Here is a 16018-nt window from a genome sequence, read left to right on the forward strand (position 1 = left end):
ACAAAATTTACATCAAAGGAAATTCAAACTAAATTTTTTTATTATAATCTTCATGCAAACTTTGTACAAGCTGCTCAAGACCCATTTACATATCCATACTTTATATGCAATACATACATCAAAAGAAATATTTACAATTAGGGTATAAATTATACCCGATGACTTTAAGCTGATAGCTCCTCACACCTCAGCAGCTCAGTCTGTTGCTCCTCTAGTCTCTGTATCTACGATAGCAATAGAAGCTATCGCTGAGTACTAAGACTCAGTGGTGCACACCATACTAAAATAATCTTTATGCAAAACTTAAATCACATTTATTCAAAAAATTTGACTAAACATGAGCATTAAACACAAAACATGAATTATGAGATTTTAATGCAAACCAAGTTTATTTCAAAGTATCAAAACACATTTCATAAAACCCACAGTTAGATCATGCCATTCGAAACAAATAGAATCTCAATAGCCAGAGGCTAAAGAGAAATCACATCACAAGGCTAGCTAGCTAAAATATATGGATATCCATTCACATCCTCTTTTACTGGCACACCTCAACACTTCTCCAGAGAAGGAATCAAAATTCGAAACTAATTACCTCCACTAGTCATGCTAGTGAGGTGTTCAAATATATGGTCATGACACTGTAGTTTCAAAACTTATCTTAACAATTTGCTAAACATTGTCATTTCAAATATACATAATAACTTTCAACAATTTAGATCAAACATCATAAGAATGCCATAATCCAATATTTCACATTATTCAAAGCAGTATGCAAAAGATGATTATAAAAAGTATAAGTTGTACACAAACCTCATGTGAGTCACCCCTTGGCCTCGACTCGGATCCTCGGGTTCCTTCTCGGTATTATTTTCAACTGAAACACAAAATTTTATAATGTTTCAGTACTAGAACTTAACATAAATCCAAAATAAATTTAGCCTCATTTTTACCTAGCTCTAACGTGCTAAACTCGACGTTCTTGAAATTTTCCATTTCGGGTTACTATTCACTACACTATTCAAGTCAAATTGTTGACTTTCTAAGGCTTAATAGGTATGGGAATTCCAAATTCACCCACATACCACATTTTGATCACCAAACTTGTTGGTTTTGGTCATTTTCTCAAAACTTTGGTCTTTTAGGTAAAATTGCCAAATTTTTAGTTTTGGTGTCCCTAGTTGTACTGTTTCATTGGTCAGTTTACTGTTGGAATTTGGCAAAACTTTCTTCATAGAAACTGTTCCCTATTGTCTTAAGTTTATTCTCTTTTTTGAATCACCCCAATTGGAGTTTTTTAGCTCAAGTTATAAGCAAATTACATTTAATGTTCATGCTGCATAATTTGGTTCTACAGATTTGTTACTCCACATTTGTTCAATAATATGATGAAGTTAAGTCCATAATTTGGTCTAATTTTCCTCATATGAAATGTTCTACTATGTCTTCGGTTTCCATCGATTCAAGAATCACCTAAATTGGAGTTTTCTAGAGAGAGTTATAGCCATTGAAACTTTACTGTTCAAATGGCGTATCTACAGTCTGCAGATTCAGTGACCCAACTTTGCTCAGTAATTTCATTTAGTTAATGGCATAATTTGGGTTAAGTCATGTCCTTATTATGAAGTATCCTCGATTGTGAACATATTTATGATATTTTGTGCTAGAAATATTGTCACTCATATTCTTAACAACTTAAGAATAATATTTCTAACAAAATATCAATGGACCTTTTCTATTACACATAAATATATTATGTAAACGGAAAAGTGGAAATGCCTTTTATTAATAAAAATATGTACAAGATACATACTAAATGATATGCTCTAGGGCATACTACTAACAATCTCCCACTAGCACTAGAGCCATTCATTACAATATCTTAGACCTATCTTCTCGAGATGTCGGTCTAACTGAGTCTATGACATAGGCTTAGTGAATGGGCCAGCTGGATTTTCAGCTGATGCTATTTTCTGCATGGCTACATCTCCTCGCCCAACTATTTCTCTGATAATATGATAACATGAAAGTTTTAGATCTATATCTCATCTAACCACTGGTAACATTTCAGGTCATTTTGACCTGCCTAGCTCGAGTTATGACCAAATGAACAAATACTGTTCATTTGGATAGTTTGTGCAGAGGCAGCCTGCAATTTTTCAAATTTGATCAATTTGTTCACTAGGTTTTAGTCACTTTTTGGGCATGCTTCCTCAATGAAAATTGTGTCATTTAGTGCCTATTTTCATTCCCAATTGGTCCCATATCTATTAGACTTGTAAAATTTCATTTTTAGTCCCTCAAAAGAGATTTTGGTCATATTGCCAGCACATGACCTTATCCAATCTGAATTGGCTTTTAATTCCAACACTTCTAACACACCTCATTTGGTCACAAATGACCATTTTTCACTTCACATTAGGTCAAAGACACCATTTACAAATTTTTCCAAATTTTTGCCTCAAAACCCTAGATCTCAAATCCTAACCACTCTAACCCATTGCAATTAACTAATTCAAAGCATATAAACACAATCTTTCAACTCATTCAAGCATCTTAACATGTTTAACTCAATCAAACTCATGTAAATCACTCTCCCCTCCCTGCTGGATGAATTTTAGTTTAGTCCCTCACACATATTTTTTTTTTATTTTAAGTTTATTTCTATGCTCTTGATGCTATACATACACTAATTAAACTAAAAACCTAAAGTTCGCATTACTTACCTTATTAGGTGTCATTGAACTTTCACTTCCTCTCAATTTTCTTCAATTCTTTGATGACCTATCTTCCTGTCAAGTGATTAAAACAAGCTTTTGTGAAGCAAGTGAAGGAACGGAAGCGTGAAAAATACAAGTTTATACCATTGAATTCAAAAATTTTCACCTAGGGTCACATGCATCATGCAAGATTTATTTTTATCTATTTGATTTCAATGATAAACAGCATATTAAAACTCTTTTAATATGTTTTTGGATATGTATTTGCCATTTAAGATTTTAAAATTAATCAGATTAATTTTAGAACCCTAGATTAAATCAAGAACGATTACACTAACCTCTTGATGCACTGCAGCATGTCTCCGCATTTGAGATTCGTCTTCAGGACACCAGATGTTGTCCCTCTAGCTTGTCCACACCAAGAACACCTATGGCAGCCCTTGAACAGCTTCTAAAGCTTTTTCTATTAATTAGAAATTCAAGTTCTGCCTTTTAAGAGATTAGAGATGTAAACAGGACACTAGAAACAATTTCTAGTGTTCTTAATTCAAGAGATTGATGGCTAATCTCTTTGAATTGAGGAGAGATGAAGAATAATAGATGAAAAGCCTCAAAGTGGCGTGACAAAGGAGAGGAGTGGCTGCTGGTTGCTTTTCTTTTCATAACAACACTTAAATAGCTAGGTTAACACATTAAACCTTTGCCACATGTCACCCTTTGATTAGCTCAAGGTTTAAGTGACCCAATCACATTGTGCCAAGTGTCAAACCTATATTTAATCTTGATTTTAATCATCTTACATGATTAAAAAAACATTTGGCAAGCTTATGTCTAATCCCATGTGTCACCATCTCATGGTGCAATGTGTCACACTGTGAAATGACCAAAATGCCCCTGTGTCTTAATTTTGAGTTCTTAACCCAAAATAATTATTTTTCTTCTTCTAATCAATTTATATCAAATATAAATTAATTAATTAATCTCTATAAATTAATTTCTTATTAATTAAATTCATATTTAAATACTTTAAATATAAATTTAACTTATACTATACATCTAATAATCTAGATTTCGTTTCAAGTCATGCTAGGGGCTTTGCAATTTAATTGCAAACCAAACATATTTAATTAATCAATTAAACTCTTTAATTAATTAATTAAATCATATTTAAATAGGTGATAACTTGTGTATGTGTGTGAGTTACTAGGCTCATCACTAATTGGCAATGAGACATGATATCAACTCTTAATATCATCAGAACTCTTTCTTACCAAAAATGATTTCTCTAAATCATTTTACGAACCTCATAGACCATGGTTAACACCTAGCATAGCATGCCATGGCCACCGAATTAGTAATAAGGTTTACCTTAAATGAACCTATAATCATATGTTACCATGCACTAGAATCTCTCTGTTACAAAATCCCAACTCAAGCTGGAGTCATGGTTTATGTCAAACTCCATTTGCTATGAATATTATGTTCTCTTTTAATTCCAGTTCTTGATTAAAAAGATTTTCTCATCAGAAACTCTTTTCTGAATAAATCTATCTGTCCTGGCCAAGAACTTGAAACATCAAGAACAATTAAATGAACATAGGATTTTATCTCTATTTACTTAGAGGAACAGATTCCATCTTGATCAACACCTACCTCCATATATAACTAGTAGGAGCCAACACATGCCCATATACCCATTCATAGTACAAGTATGAAAGCAGTATCAAACTCAAACTACCTATATACAAGATAACTGTGCTATCTCAGGTCTAAAGATTATATGCACTGATATGATTTATGACAAAACATTGACAAGAGTAAACTCCATGTGCTTGTCATAAGAGTCACTGGTTCGGCCTACTTTTCATTTATAAGTGCCTATCATGTTTGTTATATGGCATGAGACTCACCATTCCATCTTATTTATATCTCATCTAAATAACTTGGGAACAAACATGAATACAATCTTTCTGGATAAGTCATGTCCTTATTATGAAGTATCCTCGATTGTGAACATATTTATGATAATTTGTGCTAGAAATATTGTCACTCATATTCTTAACAACATAAGAATAATATTTCTAACAAAATATCAATGGACCTTTTCAATTAAACATAAATATATTATGTAAACGGAAAAGTGGAAATGCCTTTTATTAATAAAAATATGTACAAGATACATACTAAATGATATGCTCTAGGGCATACTACTAACAATCTCCCACTAGCACTAGAGCCATTCATTACAATATCTTAGACCTATCTTCTCAAGATGTCAGTCTAACTGAGTCTATGACATAGGCTTAGTGAATGGATCAGCTGGATTTTCAGCTAATGCTATTTTCTGCATGGCTACATCGCCTCACCCAACTATTTCTCTGATAATATGATAGCACCTTTCTATGTGTTTGGATTTCTAGTGAGACCTTGGTTCCTTAGCCTGTATGACTACTCCATTATTGTCACAGTGTAGTGGAACTGCTGACTCAATGGAAGGAACTACTGTAAGTTCTGTCACGAACTTCTTTATCCAAACAGCTTCCTTTGCAGCATTTGATGCAGCAATATACTCAACCTCTGTAGTGGAATCTGCAGTCGTGCTCTGTTTGGAACTCTTCCAACTGACTGCACCTCCATTACAAATGAACACATATCCAGAGGTAGACTTTCTATCATCGATATCTGATTGGAAATCAGAATCAGTATAACCATCCAATTGCAAGTCTCCACCTCCATAAATCAAGAATAAATCCTTAGTTCTTCTCAAGTACTTAAGGATATTCTTGACAGCTATCCAGTGTTCCAAACCTGGATTGGATTGATACCTGCTAGTCAAACTAACAGCATATGCGATATCCGGCCTAGTACACAACATTGCATACATTAAACTTCCAATAGCCGAAGCATATGGAATCCTGGCCATCTTATCTCTTTCTTCAGGTGTCTTTGGAGACATCTCTTTAGAAAGATGGATGCCATGTCTCAGTAGTAACAATCCTCCCTTGGAATCAAGCATGTTAAACCTCTTTAACACCTTTACCAAGTATAGACTTTGGGATAAACCAATTATTCTTTTCGCTCTATCTATATAGATGAGAATCCCAAGAATATAGGTTGCCTCCCCTAAGTCTTTCATGGAGAATGTATTTGACAACCATACCTTTATAGTCGTCAACATACCTGTGTCATTACCCATCAACAGTATGTCATCCACATATAAGACAAGGAAAGTGATAGCACTGTCACTAACCTTCTTATATACACATGGCTCATCCTCATTTTTGATAAAACCAAAGGATTTAATGGCTTCATCAAAACGAATGTTCCAACTCCTTGAAGCATGTTTCAACCCATAAATGGATTGCTTTAGCTTGCATACCTTGGAACCATCTTGGGATTCAAAACCCCTAGGTTGTTCCATGAAAATATTTTCTTCAATGTATCCATTGAGGAAAGCTCTTTTGACATCCATCTGCCAAATCTCATAATCATAGTATGCAGTTATTGCTAATAAAATCCTAATTGATTTAAGCATGGCAACAACTGAGAAAGTCTCCTCATAGTCGATTCCTTGCGCTACTAGCCTTGCCTTATAGGTCTCTACCTTTCCATTAGAATCAATTTTCTTCTTGAAAACCCATTTGTTCCCTATAGGTACAATACCTTCAGGTGGGTCAACAAGATCCCAAACTTGATTCTTATACATGGAATCAATCTCGGATTTCATAGCATCAATCCATTTTGAAGAGTCTATATCTGATATAGCTTCTTCATAGGTAATTGGATCATCTCCATGATCTACTTCTTCATGAGTAGACAACTCTTGTTCTTCTTCATGAAGAAAACCATATCTCACTGGTGGATGAGATACCCTGGTTGTTCTACGAGGAACAGCTGTAGATGTTTCATCAACGGGTATAGGTTGACTAGATGGATCTATATCCATCTGATCTGTTGGTTGGTTAGAATTCTCCAATTCTAACTCTATTTGCCTTCCTTTGCCTCCTTCTTGAACAAACTATTGTTCAAGAAATGTGGCATCTCTACTTATCACAACCTTTTGTGAAGTAGGCAAATAAAAATAATATCCAAAACTATCTTTTGGATATCCAACAAATCGACCTTTTTCTGATATGGTCTCCAATTTATCAGTGTTCATCTTTTTTATATAAGCTGGACAACCCCAAATCTTAACATGCTTAAGGCTTATTTTTCTTCCATGCCATATCTCATAAGGTGTGGAAGAAACTGATTTTGATGGAATCCTATTCAGAATATACAAAGCTGATTCTAATGCAAATCCCCAAAAGAAGATTGGCATATCAGTATAGCTCATCATACTACGTACCATATCCAATAGGGTACGATTTCTCCTTTTAGATACACCATTCAGCTGTGGCGTTCCTGGAGGAGTCAGCTAAGAAACAATGCCATGCTCTCTCAAGTATTCATCAAATTCAGTACTCAAATATTCACCTCCACGATCTGATCGAAGAGCTTTAATACTCTTTCTTGTTTGATTTTCTACTTCAGATTTAAATTCCTTAAACTTTTCAAAGGATTCATGTTTATATTGCATCAAATACAAATACCCAAACCTTGATTTATCATCAGTAAAGGTAATAAAATAATGAAAACCCCCTCTAGCCATTTCTTTAAATGGACCACATACATCACTATGTATTAGCTCAAAAATATTTTCAGCTCTTAGCCCTTGTCTAACAAAGGGTGATCTAGTCATTTTGCCCTGAAGGCAAGATTCACAAGTTGGAGTAGGCTCAGAGCCCAATGAGGATAAAATCCCCATTTTCTCTAGTTTTGCAATCCTATCTTCTGCAACATGACATAACCTTAAGTGCCAAATATATTTTGAACTTGAGTTGGTTTTCACCATGGCATTGCATTCTTTTATATCACTTGCATTCAATTTGTGTTTGTCATTATTATCCAAATAATAAAGACCATCATTCATATAACCCGAACCAACATATTTATTTCCAAAATAAATATTGCAAACATCATCTGTGAACTGAAATTCATAGCCATTTCTAGTCAAACTAGATATAGAAATGATGTTCTTAAAAGCATCAGGTGCATATAAAATATTATCCAAACACAAAACATGTCCAAACATGTAAAAAGATTTAGATCCTATGGCTAAAGCTTCAACAGTTAAACCATTGCCAATCCGGACTCTAATATCTTGAGAATGCAAGTCGCCATCGCTTGCTAGTTCCTGCATATCATTAGAAATGTGAGAACTGGCACCAGTATCTAAAACCCAAGCTGTAGATGAACTATAAGTATCATCAGAATCTAAATAACAAGATATGGACATACCTTCCGAAGGTGTATCCTTCTTGTCCTTCAGAGAAGCAATATACTCTGGGTAGTTTCTTTTCCAGTGCCCATCCTTTGGCAGTGGAAACACTTTCCTTTGCCTCCATCAGCTTTAGTCTTCCTTTTCTGTTTAGCTATTTTCTTGGAAGGACCAGGAATCTGAGGTTTCTGTTTCTTATTGCCCTTCTTCTTGTTGGACTTTCCAGCAGAAGAAGATGCAACCAAAGCTACCTCTTTTCCTTTATTGCCTGGCATATTCTTTTGGGCAATAACCAGCATGTTGAGTAAACCAGCTAAGGTGCATTCCTGTTTAGTCATATGGAAATTTGTCACAAAATTCCCAAAAGACTCAGGAAGGGACTGAAGGATCAAATCCGTCTGTAGTTGGAAATCCATGTTGAAGTCAAGATGTTCCAACTGCTCAATCAGCCGAATCATCTTGTGGACATGATCCCCAACATTTTGTCCCTCAGACATCCTCATACGGAATAGCTGTCTAGATATCTCATACCTAGCATTCCTACTGTGCTCACCATACAACTCTTGTCGGTTAAGGAGGATCTTACTTGCACTCTACATGTTCTCATGTTGCTTCTGTAACTCATTACTCATGGAAGCAAGCATGTAACACTTAGCTCTCATATCATGCTCCTTCCACTTGTCCAAAGTTTCATGTTCCTCTTGTGTGGCCTCTGGAGGTAAGGGACCAAGAACATTTGAATCTAGAACATATCCTATATGTTCAAGGTTCAGGATGAGTTTCAAATTTCTTAGCCAATCAGACAGATTAGGTCCTGTCAACCTATTGTGATCAAGTATGCTTGCAAGGATATTGGATGGTGGTGGTTGTTTTGTGCTCATTTTTATCAGAAAATTAACTGCAGAAAATAACCAGATTAATTAGTAAATGTATCATGTAATTAACCAAAATGATTATGGTCTTTTAATCAAATTGGTCCTCCCACTTAACTTAGCGAATCCTATACTTCCAAAGTAGAAAACGGAAATCCTAGTTGGATAGATTTCTAGTGGGTGATTGAATTCTTATAATTCTATTGATCATCCTCAGGTACATCCATTATTGGAATTACAATAAACTATAAGTGAGCAACTCCTTGCCCATCAAATCTCATGTGAGGTTTAATCCTTTACCTAGCCCCTAATGCTCAAAATCTCAGGTACATCCATTATTGACTTATCTTGCATTAGTTAAGTTGATCCCATTGAGCCAGTAATTATGCAAATAATTTTAATGTCCTCAGGTACATCCAATATTCGCCACTAAACCATTTACATATTTACAACATCTCATGCTTAACAATTATTCTTAAGAAATAATTTCTTACAACATCTTATGCAACTATTTAAAATTTCTTAAAATAATTGCCCCAATGGAGGGCCTATGTTATAATTACTTTAATTATAGCATTTCCAACTTAATCATTTGTTTGGAAGATTTTATGGTCATTCTAATTACTATTAAGGTCTCACTTTGCACATTATCCAATTAGCATGCATATATCATATAATAGCATACATTCCCATACATCTCATGCATTCATGGATAAGCAATAAATATGGTATGATCATGGACTTTCTAAGGGATTCAATTCTGAGCCACCAAGAATTGAATCAGGGCATTCCTAGGTGCATTTCATTCATTCATTCATTTTACAAGAGTTGCTGAAGGAGTACATAATCAACACTTGATCTTGAATTCCTCCCACTGGTCCCACCAATGCTTTTGACCTCCTTGAACTTCTTGCAATCCAATATTACATAGTAATCTTTGGCATACCAAGGCGAATTTACAAGAACTTAAATAAATGAAATTACAACCCAAAAATCATTACAAACCTAATAATACATGCCCAAAATAAATTAAAATAAATTAATTAATTTACAATTCCAAAGAAACATAAAAGAAATAAATCCAATCACATTGGTCTTTTATAGTCCATGATCATCCACCATGCATATCACTATTTAACAATTAAATAAAACATACATACTTAAATGAAATTGAATATCTCATATTCAACTTAAAAACCAGATTTGAATATGATTCAAATAAATTTAAAAATTCATATTTGAATCTCATTCAAACAAATTTAAAAATTTAGATTTGAATCACATACAAACAACTTTAAAAATTCAGATTTGAATCACATTCAAACATTTTTTTTTTAAAATCAGGTTTGAATCATATTCAAACATTTTTTAAAAAATCATATCTGAATTTTATTCAATCAATTTTAAAAAATCAGATTTAAATATGATTCAAACAACTTTAAAAATTCAGATTTGAATCACATTCAAACAACTTCTAAAATTCAGATTTGAATCACATTCAAACAACTTTAAAAATTCTGATTTGAATCATAATTTAATTGTGTGATTAAAAATCCTAATTAAACATTTTAATTAGTCATATGATGAACCTTTCATCATGCAACAATTGTAGAATTTAATAACAACCATGCGCACCATGATCTTCCCAAGCCATGCGCACCATGTTGGAGTTCATCAAGCATGCCGCCATACCTCTTGATCCAACCAGCAATGGATCAATCATCTCATGATCAAATCACACAATAAATCATATAATCAACAATCTAAATGGCAAATATAGTGGCTCTGATACCAATTGAAGGAACGGAAGCATGAAAAACACAAGTTTATACCGTTGAATTCAAAAATTTTCACCTAGGGTCACATGCATCATGCAAGATTTATTTTTATCTATTTGATTCCAATGATAAACAACATATTAAAACTCTTTTAATATGTTTTTTGGATCTGTATTTGCCATTTAAGATTTTAAAATTAATCAGATTAATTTTAGAACCCTAGATTAAATCAAGAACGATTACACTAAGCTCTTGATGCACTGCAGCGTGTCTGCGCCTTTGAGATTCGTCTTCAGGACACCAGATGTTATCCCTCTAGCTTGTCCACACCAAGAACACCTATGGCAGCCCTTGAACAGCTTCTAAAGATTTTTCTATTAATTAGAAATTCAAGTTCTGCCTTTTAAGAGATTAGAGATGTAAACAGGACACTAGAAACAATTTCTAGTGTTCTTAATTCAAGAGATTGATGGCTAATCTCTTTGAATTGATGAGAGATGAAGAAGAATAGATGAAAAGCCTCAAAGTGGCGTGACAAAGGAGAGGAGTGGTTGCTGGTTGCTTTTCTTTTCATAACAACACTTAAATAGCTAGGTTAACACATTAAACCCTTGCCACATGTCACCCTTTGATTAGCTCTAGGTTTAAGTGACCCAATCACATTGTGCCAAGTGTCAAACCTATATTTAATCTTGATTTGAATCATCTTACATGATTAAAAAAACATTTGGGAAGCTTATGTCTAATCCCATGTGTCACCATCTCATGATGCCACGTGTCACACTGTGAAATGACCAAAATGCCCCTGTGTCTTAATTTTGAGTTCTTAACCCAAAATAATTATTTTCTTCTTCTAATCAATTTATATCAAATATAAATTAATTAATTAATCTCTATTAATTAATTTCTCATTAATTAAATTCATATTTAAACACTTTAAATATAAATTTAACTTATACTATGCATCCAATAATCTAAATTTGGTTTCAAGTCATGCTAGGGACTTTGCAATTTAATTGCAAACTAAACCTATTTAACTAATTAATTAAACTCTCTAATTAATTAATTAAATCATATTTAAATAGGTGATAACTTGTGTATGTGTGTGACTTACTAGGCTCATCACTAATTGGCAATGAGACAAGATATCAACTCTTAATATCATCATAATTCTTTCTTACCACAAATGATTTCTCTAAATCATTTTATGAACCTCATAGACCATGGTTAACACCTAGCATAGCATGCCATGGCCACCCAATTAGTAATAAGGTTTACCTTAAATGAACTTATAATCATATGTTACCATGCACTATAATCTCTCTGTTACAAAATCCCAACTCAAGCTGGAGTCATGGTTTATGTCAAACTCCATTTGCTATGAATATTATGTTCTCTTTTAATTCCAGTTCTTGATTAAAAAGATTTTCTCATCAGAAACTCTTTTCTGAATAAATCTATCTGTCCTGGCTAGGAACTTGAAACATCAAGAACAATTAAATGAACATAGGATTTGATCTCTATTTACTTAGAGGAACAGATTCCATCTTGATCAACACCTACCTCCATATATAACTAGTAGAAGCCAACACATGCCCATATACCCATACATAGTATAAGTATGAAAGCAGTATCAAACTCAAACTACCTATATACAAGATAACTATGCTATATCAGGTTTAAAGATTATACGCACTGATATGATTTATGACAAAACATTGACAAGAGTAAACTCCATGTGCTTGCATAAGAGTCACTGGTTCGGCCTACTTATCATTTATAAGTGCTTATCATGTTTGTTATATGGCGTGAGACTCACCATTCCATCTTATTTATATCTCATATAAATAACTTGGGAACAAATATGAATACAATCTTTCTGGATAAGTCATGTCCTTATTATGAAGTATCCTCGATTGTGAACCTATTTATGATACTTTGTGCTAGAAATATTGTCACTCATATTCTTAACAACTTAAGAATAATATTTCTAACAAAATATCAATGGACCTTTTCTATTACACATAAATATATTATGTAAACAGAAAAGTGGAAATGCCTTTTATTAATAAAAATATGTACAAGATACATACTAAATGATATGCTCTAGGGCATACTACTAACAGCAAGTATGGGAGGATTTGGGGTTTAATGGTGGTTTCAAAGCTTGAAGCAAGCTTTAATGGAGGTTTACAATGGTGAGGGAGAGAGAAACTTAAATGGTGAGGAAGATGAGGCTTTTTACTTTTTTTTTTCTTTTCTTTTCTTTTGTCTTTTATCTCTTTAGGAAGACCAAAAATCTAAATAAATAAATTAATTATATTATTTATGGCATCATGCATGACATCATGCATGATGTCATCACCTTTTAACTTTTCCATTCTCTTCTTTTTTTTTTTATTAGTTCTTTAATTTAATTCTCGATTCTAAAATTTTCTTTTCTCTGATTTTATTTGACAGTTAGGTCAGGAGTCAGCTCTCGGGGTCAATTGACCAAATTGCCCCTCGCCGGTTCATCATGGTTTGCAAATAATTTAATATTTCTTCCGGCTCCCTTACCTAATTATTTAACTGGCTTAACAGTTCTTTTTCGTGATTTTCTCTTTTCCACCGTGTTTATAAGGGTCCTAAGGACAGCAGCGTCACTTTTTACGGTTCGAAATTTGAGTTTAAAATGACTTTGCAGTCGTTCCTGAGAAGGTCACCCATCGCTGTGACTCTCGGATCGTTTAACTTATTATGTTCTATTTTTCTTGTTTATACTTAACTAATTGGACATTACTAATCATTTGTGTTTATGGCTTCTCTAGTTGTCTTAAGTGTGGTTCTAATCTCCTTAATTGTCCGGACCGACACCGGTCATCGGAACAGTGAAATATACCAGGCTATGCAAATAGGGGTGTTACAATCAAACCATACAAATATACTCCCATACACATGCTGGCCGAATTTCAGTCATGGTCCCTCAACAATTTTTTTCTTTTCATTTAAAGTTTATTTACAAGCTCAATAAATTAGAAATGTAAGAATCAAACTAAAATTATCCAATTTGCTTACTAACCTTTCTTAGAACTCCAATTCCTTCAAATCTCTATCTTTTGTATTTCTTTCCTCTTTCAATCTTCTTCTCAAGTGACTAAAACAAGCCCTAATGAGGTTTTTATGGAAGTTATTAAGGTTGAGTGAAGAGTTTCAATCTTAAGTGTAAGCTTTAATGGAGGTGTAACCATGGAGAAGTGAGGGAGATGGGAGAAGGCACTTTGGATGAGAAGACCAAATGATATTATTTTTTTTTCTTTTCTTTTCTTTTAAGTATTTTGTCTTATGGAAGACCAAAATATCTAAATAATTAAATATATTAATTATGTTCTTTATGGTATCATGCATGATGTCATGCATGATGTCATATCCCTACACCTTTTACATTTTCTCTTTTTTTTTTCTTTTATTTTTCTATTAGTTCTTTAATTTAATTCCCGACTCCGAAATTTTCTTTTCTCCGATTTTATTTGACAGTTAGATCAGGAGTCAGCTCTCGGGGTCAATTGACCAAATTGCCCCTCACCGGTTCAACTCGGTTTGTAAATAATTCAATATTTCTTCCAGCTCCCTGACCTAATTATTTGACGGGCTTAACAGTTCTTTTTTTCGTGATTTTCTCTTTTCCACTGTGTTCGTAATGGTCCTAAGGACCGTGGCGTCACATTTTATAGTTCGAAATTTGAGTTTAAATCGACTTCGCAGTCGTTCTTGAGAAGGTCACCCATCGCTGTGACTCTCAGCTCATTTAACTTCTTATGTTCTATTTTTCTTGTTTATACTTAACTAATTGGACATTACTAATTATTTGTGTTTATGACTTCTCTAGTTGTCTTAGGTGTGGTTCTAATCTTCTTAATTGTCCGGACTGACACCGGTCACCGGAAAAGTGAAATATACTAGGCTATGCAAATAGGGGTGTTACAATAAAACCATACAAATATACTCCCATACACATGCTGGCTGAATTTCAGTTATGGTCCCTCAACAATTTTTTTCTTTTCATTTGAAGTTTATTTACAAGCTCAATAAATTAGAAATGTAAGAATCAAACTAAAATTATCCAATTTGCTTACTAACCTTTCTTAGAACTCCAATTCCTTCAAATCTCTATCTTTTGTATTTCTTTCCTCTTTCAATCTTCTTCTCAAGTGACTAAAACAAGCTCTAATGAGGTTTTTATGGAAGTTATTAAGTTTGAGTGAAGAGTTTCAAGCTTAAGTGTAAGCTTTAATAGAGGTGTAACCATGGAGAAGTGAGGGAGATGGGAGACGGCACTTTGGATGAAAAGACCAAATGATATTATTTTTTTTTTCTTTTATTTTCTTTCAAGTATTTTGTCTTATGGAAGACCAAAATATCTAAAAAATTAAATATATTAATTATATTCTTATGGCATCATGCATGATGTCATGCATGATGTCATCTCCCTACAGCTTATTCATTTTCTCTTTTTTTTTCTTTTATTTTTATATTAGTTCTTTAATTTAATTCCCGACTTTGAAATTTTATTTTCTCCGATTTTATTTGACAGTTAGATCAGGAGTCAGCTCTCGGGGTCAATTGACCAAATTGCCCCTCACCGGTTCAACCCGGTTTGCAAATAATTCAATATTTCTTCTGGCTCTCTGACCTAATTATTTGACCGGCTTAACAATTCTTTTTCGTGATTTTCTCTTTTCCACTGTGTTTGTAATGGTCCAAAGGACCGTAGCGTCACATTTTATGGTTCGAAATTTGAGTTTAAATCGACTTCGCAGTCGTTCTCGAGAAGGTCACCCATCGCTGTGACTCTCGGCTCATTTAATTTCTTATGTTCCATTTTTCTTATTTATACTTAACTAATTGGCAATTACTAATTATTTGTGTTTATAGATTATCTAGTTGTCTTAAGTGTGGTTGTAATCCCCTTAATTGTCCGGTCTGACTCCGATCGCCGGAATAGTGAAATATACCAGGCTATACAAATGGGGGTGTTGCAATTTTAGTCAAAAGCATAATAAACATTTCAATACAATTAAGCCACAATTTAATATCACAATTCATTCAAAACAATTTACAGAAGAAAATTTACAGAAATTTTTATGTTGTGAACAAACCTTATATGAGTCAACTCTTTCCTGTTAATCTTTTCAACTGAAACACAATTTCATAGTGTTTCAGTATCATAATTTATCATAAACCCAAAAATAATTTCGAATCTATTTATGAAACTATTCAAGTCAATTTGTTGACTTTCTAATGCCTAATAGGTATGGGAATTTCAATTTCACCCACATACCACATTTT

Source organism: Hevea brasiliensis, chromosome 6, assembly GCF_030052815.1.
Source record: "Hevea brasiliensis isolate MT/VB/25A 57/8 chromosome 6, ASM3005281v1, whole genome shotgun sequence".
Taxonomy (NCBI): Eukaryota; Viridiplantae; Streptophyta; class Magnoliopsida; order Malpighiales; family Euphorbiaceae; genus Hevea; species Hevea brasiliensis.